Genomic DNA, 6680 nt, shown 5'->3' with positions numbered 1-6680 from the left:
CTAGTTTTATTCTTCTGCATATGGTTATCCAGTTTTTCTAGCATCATTTATTGAGAAGACTGTCCTTTTTTCCGTTGTATGTCTTTGGTGCCTTTGTCAAAAATGAGTTGGCTGTAAATGCATGGATTTATATCTGTGTTCTCTATTCTGTTCCACTGGTCTATGGGTCTGTTTGTATGCTAGTACCATGCTGATTTGGTTATTATAACTTTGTAGTATATTTTGAAGTCAGGTAGTGTGATGCCTACAGCTTTGTTCTTTTTACTTAGGGTTGCTTTGGCTATTTGAGGCCTTATGTGGTTCCATATACATTTTAGAACTGTTTTTTACTATTTCTGCATTGAATCTGTACATTGCTTTGGGTAGTATTGTCACTCTAACAATATTAGTTCTCGCAATCCATGAACACAGAATATCTTTCCTTTTTTGTGTCTTCTTCAATTCCTTTAATCAGTGTTTTACAGTTTTCCTTATATAGATCTTTCAATTTTTCAGCTAAACTGCTTCTGGGGCATTTTATATTATTTGTAGATATTGTAAATGGGGTTGCTTTCTTCATTTTTAAAATATTATTTGCTGTTAATGAATAAAATGTTACTGCTTTTTGTATGTTGCTTTTGTATCCTACAACTTTACTAGATTATTTTATCCATTCTAGCAGCTTATTGTTGGAGTCTTTTTTTCTTAATCTTTTATTTTAAGTTTAGGGGTATGTGTGCAGGATGTGTAGTTTTGTTACATAGGTAAACATATGCCATGGAGGTTTGCTGCACAGATCATACCATCACCTAGGTATTAAGCCCAGCATTCATTAGCTATTCTTCCTGATGCTCTCCTTCCCCCAAACCCACCCCCTCTGATAGGCCCCAGTGTGTGTTGCTCCCCACCATGTATCCATGTGTTCTCATCATTCAGTGCCCACTTGTGAGTGAGAACATCCAGTGTTTGGTTTTCTGTTCCTGTGTTAGTTTGCTGAGGATAACGGCTTCCAACTCCATCCATGTCCCTGCAAAGAACATGATCTTGTTCCTTTTTATGGCTGCATAGTATTCCATAGGTGAAGTCTTTAGTTTTTTCTAAGTATAACATCATGTTGTCTGCAAACAAGAGTAATTCAATTTCTTCCTTTCCAATCTGGATGCTCTTTATTTCTTTCTCTTGCATAATTGCTGTGGCCAGGACTTCCAGTATTATGTTAAATAAAAACGGTAAAAGTGGGCATCCTTGTCTTGTTCCAGATCTTAGAGGAAAGGCTTTCAATTGTCTCCCATTCAGTACTACATTATCTGTGAGTTTGTCATATACGGCCTTTATTATTTTGAGGTACGTTCCTTCCATTTCCAGTTTGTTGGGAGTTTCTGTCATAAAGGGATGTTGACATTTATCAAATGCTTTTTTCAGCATCTACTGAGATGATTTTATGTTTTTTCTTCCAGGTTCTGTTAATGTGATGTATCATGTTTATTGATTTGCATATCTTGAGCCATCCTTGCATCCCTGGAATAAATTCCACTTGATCACGATGAATGATCCTTTTAATGTGTTGTTAAATTCAGTTTGCTAGTATTTTGTTGAGAATTTTTGCATCAGTGTTTATCAGTAATATTGGCCTGTAGTTTTGTGTTGTGTCCTTGTCTAGTTAGTATCAGGGTAATGCTGACTTCATAGAATGTGTTCCCTCCTTTTCAATTTTTTTTTAAAGAGGTTGAGTAGAACTGATATTAGTTTGGTATAACTTAGCAGTGAAGCCATCAGGTCTTGGGCTTTTCTTTGATGGGATACTTTTTATTACAGCTTTGATCTTGGTACTTGTTACTGGTTTGTTGAGGTTTCCTATTTCCTCATGGTTTAATCTTGGTAGGTTGTATACGTCCAGAAATTTTTCTAGGTTTTCCAATTTGTTGGCATATATAGTTGTTCATAATAGTCTCTAATTATTGTTTACATTTCTGTGACTTGAGTTGTTATATTTCTCTTTTGTTATGATTTTATTTATTTGAGTCTTTCATGTTCCACGTGCTGATGGAAGAATGTGTATTCTGTAGCAGCTGGGTGAAATTTTCTGTAAAAGTGAATTAGGCTCATTTGTTCTCATGTATAGTTTAACTCCAGTGTTTCTTTGTTGGTTTTATGTCTGGATGATTTGTCCATTACTGAGAATAGGATGTTGAATCCCCTACTCTTATTGTATTGTAGCCTCTTTCTCCCTTTATATCTATTAATGTTTGCTTTTATACCTGGAAGCTCCATTGTTGGGTGTATAGATATTTATAATTGTATATTGTCTTGCTGAATTGTCCCCTTTCGCATTATATAAGGACTTCCCTTGTCTTTTTTTATAGTCTTTGATTTTTAGTCTATGTATTAGTCTGTTTTCACACTGCTACAAAGAACTACCTGAGACTGGCTAATTTATTTTTAAAAAAAAAAGAGAGAGAGCGAGCTTTAATTGACTCAACAGTTCCACATGGCTGGAGGGGCCTCAGAAAATGTATAATCATGGTGGAAGGCAAAGGGGAAGCAAGACACATCTTGCAGTAGCAAGAGAGAACAAAGGGGTAAGTGTCACACTTTTAAACCATCAGATCTCATGAGAACTCACTCACTATCATGAGAACAGCATGGGGGGAAACTGCTCCCATGATCCAATCACCTCCCATTTGGTCTCTCCCCCCAGCAACAGGGATTACAATTTGAGATGAGATTTGGGTTGGGACACAGAGACAAACTGTATCAGTCTACTTTATCTGATAAAAGCATAGCTGCTCCTGCTCTTTTTTGGTTTCCAGTTTCATGGAATATCTTTTTCCATTCCTTCACTTTAAGTCTATATGTGGTCTTTAAAGGTGAAGTTGCTTTCTTGTAGACAGCATATATTTGGGTCTTATTTCTTTTTTTTTTTCTCTTTTTTTCTTTTTTTTTTTTTACATTATATCAGGTATTTTAATGTAGAGATGATTTAAAGTATACAGGAGACTATGTATAGGTTACATACAAATACTATGCCATTTTATGTAAGGGACTTGAACATCTGCAGATTGTGGTATTCACAGCTAAATAGACTGCTCTGTGCGGGGAAAGAGGCCCTACAGTGAAGTGAAAAGTAGACACTTGATTGTGGACTAATTTTTCCAGTATTTCCCAAAAACTTACAGCTAACAACATAATATTAAACATGTTTTATTAGCATCTTATACATCTGACACTCTCTCCTAAGCATCCAGTTTATTTTCTAGTCATGGGTTACTTACTAAAAGTCTGTGTAACAGGAGCTCACATCAGATCAGAAAACATCAAGTGGGTAGTATTTTTGACCGAATTAACATACCAAAGAAATTGCCTATATCATGTATATGGGCTCCAAGGGTAGTTCATAGTTCAGCCTCTTCATTCTTTTCTGCTTTTGTCACCTGATATAGAAAATGATCTATAAAATCCTTATAAATAAGACATGAGTTTTGCCTGTAATGAGTAGGATGAAAAAAGGCCAGTGCTGCATGCTATGAAACAATAGCAACTTTATAGGGGAATCCAAGGTTTGTGTGCACAAAAATTATAAACATCATTTTCTGTTGTGCTGGAAAAACTGAAGTTTAAAACACAAATCAACTAAGCCTTTCAAGGATGAGGTATCACAACACTGGTAGCTGTTTAATATATTCATTTTAAGTAAGACTGGATGCTAAAAATACAATCACTGTAATTAATAAAGTTGAGGGAAAACACAAAGATCAGCTAATGGGGTAAAAGATCATTTAGGGTAAAATAAATGTAACATTCTTTATGTTCTCAATCACCTGGGAAGGCAAACTGTGGAGTATCAGGAAATAAGAGTTTTCTCGTTTTCAGTAACATGGAGGTATACACTTCAGAATTCAGAAGGTAACTGAGGCTATAAATAGTAATTAAAAGAACAAAACAGAAGAAAGCAGGGGGAGTTCCATTGTCCAGCTGTTGCAATTTTCCTGAAATCTTGTTTTTGAGTCTCTCCTATTTAAGGACAAAACAATTTAGCACACAACAAAAACCTCAAAAAGGGTGCCAGTTGGACCACAAAGCACTGAACTTTCATTAGGATGTAAAAGCCATTTTGAAAAACAATCTCCACTGTATGTCAAGTTATTTGACTCCTCAATGCAACATGCAACTCAATGAAATATAATTTGAGTAGTGTTGTGTTGGTATGTATCATGATTATGACTCCAAGAAAAATGTATCTAGTACATTCTAGAGGTTTTGTGGAGGACGCTGTAAAACAAAGTTTGAAGTAAACAATAATAAAATACAAAAATAAAAAACCAGGGTTTTTTTTCTCCAAATTCCTGGTTTAATAAGGACTTGTTTATTTTGAGGAAAAAAGGTCCCAAACATCAGGCTGTTCACAAAAATAACCCACAGTATCAACTTTAGAAAACAAATCTTAAGACTATAACACTAATTATTTTTCTAGAGGATGCATTTGACATGCCAACTCTCATTCACAAAAATACATTGTTACATTTGTGTTGAACTGCCCCACACAGCACACTAATGTGGGGGTGTAACACACATACTTCTAACTCAAAGCTGCTTTCAGGAGCTACTCAACTAAATGAGATTGCCTTTGCAGTTAGGGAAGCAACTACTGAACTTATGTATGAATGAAAAGAACTGTACTCCCTGCATAACAAGAGATTATTTTGGAGACAGTTGATAAAAACCGTACATCCTTTTTATTGTTAAGTCATAAAGAGGTATCAAAATTAAAAGCAAAAATTACAGGGTAAGATTTAACAAAACTACTAGGAGCGTCAAAGGAAGTGAAAATGGGACTAGGCGCGGGGCAATATGAATTAATGAACATGGGAAGGACAAGGATGGGGAGAACAGTGAGCATGTGCTGAAGATACTAGGGGAGAGGATCTGGTGAAAAATTTGATCTTAGACAAGCGCCTAGGTAAAGAAATAATGGGATAAGATTTCTAAACCCCACTATGTGCTTAAGAGTCATCCTCGCCATTGGCGCTGTCTCTGTCATCCTCTCCTTCCTCAGCCTCTTTTTCATCATCCTTGATCAACTCCAGCTGGTCATCCCCTCGATCTTCATTATCATCATCATCCAGTAGGTCCCCCTCCTCAGCAGAGTCATCTGCACCCCCGGCAGACTCCATCTTCACATTAGTCTCATCTTTCTTCACGGAGCTGCTGCTCTGCTCCTCTTCTGACCTATCGTTCTTCATCTCTACTGCTTGTTTGCTCTGTTCCTTTTCAATTTTTTCCAGGTTTTCCAGGAGAGAATCCACTTTTTGTTTTATCTGGGTCAACTCCTTCTTAATGGCCTGAAGGTCATCTCCTTTCAACTTTCCAGACTTGGAAGATCCCCGCTGTCCACTCTTAGAATTGAAGCCACTTTTGCTCCTTCGTGAGGTGTTTCCTGATACACGCTGACGTTTCGAGGGCACTACAGCCCGAGCAATAGGAGGAGGAGGAGGTACACGTGCTGGGTAACTGTATATCCTATCATAATAGTCCCGTTGAAAGTCATAGTCCAAGTCAAAAGAGGAGCCGTACATCTCCGCTGCAGATCGTTTCACACCTGCTTTTCCTCGGTTCACTTTTGGCTCTGCAGCCAGGTTAATATCTAAAACCTGGCCAGCAATCATTCTGCCATCCTCTCCTGCTACAGCAGCCCGGGCATTTCTCTCATTAACATATTGAACGAAGGCAAAGCCCTTATGAACAGAGCAACCCACAGTTTTGCCATACTTCGAAAAGATTGCCTCCACATCAGATTTCTAGACCACAAGAGTGTTGAGATTCCCAATGAACACACGGGAGTTCATGGAGCGAGGATCTGTCTTGTTCGTAACGTTGCTGGCCATTGTGTTTGATGATAAGGTTTCTCACAAAGCTGAAAACAGGAGGTGGGAGGGAGAAGAGATTCGATTCTGAGTCTCCTACTCCCAGATTCTGCGTGGAGAAACCGACTGCTAGTCGAGGTTGGCAACGCGGCCACAACCGCTCAGTCTTCACCTCTTCACAAAATCGGGTCTTATTTCTTTATCTATTCAGCCATGCTGTGCCTTTTATTTTTTATTTATTTTTATTTTTTAGAGATAGGATCTTGCTCTGTTGCCCAGGCTGGAGTGAAGTGGTGCAATCATACCTCACTGTGACCTCAAATTTATGGATTCAAGGGATCCTCCTGTCTCAGCCTCCCGAGTAACTGAGACTATGGGGATGTACCTCCACGTTCAGCTGATTAAAAAAAATTTTTTTTTTTTTGTAGAGATAGGGTTTTGCTACGTTGCCCAGACTGGGTTTGAACTACTTGCCTCAAGAAAGTCTCCCATCTGAGCCTCCTAAAGTGCTGGGATTATAGGAATGAGCCACTGCAGTTGGCCCCTCTGTGCCTTTTAGTTGGAGAATTAAACCCTTTTACATTCAGTGTTATTATTGATAAGTAAGGACTTACTACTTCCGTTTTGTTGCTTATTTTCTGGTAGTCTTGAAACTCCTCTCTTCCTTTCTTCCTTTTTATTGTCTTTCTTTGTGGCTAGGTTATTTTCTTTGGTGGTATGTTTTAATTTATTACTTTTTATTTTTAGTGAATTTATTAGAGGTTTTTTACCCTGTGGTTACCATGAGGCTTACAAAAGACATCTTATAGATATAACAAGTTATTTTAAAGAGATGACAAT

At 37.6% G+C, this 6680-nt stretch overlaps 1 pseudogene across 1 annotated transcript; it reads right to left on the bottom strand.

The window, feature by feature from the left end:
- Positions 1–3164: 3164 nt before the first annotated feature.
- Positions 3165–6016, bottom strand: LOC101012710 (annotated as a pseudogene). Its single transcript, XR_161021.5, has one exon. The product of XR_161021.5 is annotated as a heterogeneous nuclear ribonucleoprotein C pseudogene (transcript).
- Between the last annotated feature and the right edge of the window lie 664 nt (positions 6017–6680).

Source organism: Papio anubis, chromosome 5, assembly GCF_008728515.1.
Source record: "Papio anubis isolate 15944 chromosome 5, Panubis1.0, whole genome shotgun sequence".
NCBI classification, from domain to species: domain Eukaryota; kingdom Metazoa; phylum Chordata; class Mammalia; order Primates; family Cercopithecidae; genus Papio; species Papio anubis.
Note: the sequence above shows the minus strand (reverse complement) of the source record. Positions and strands in the feature narration are given on the sequence as shown.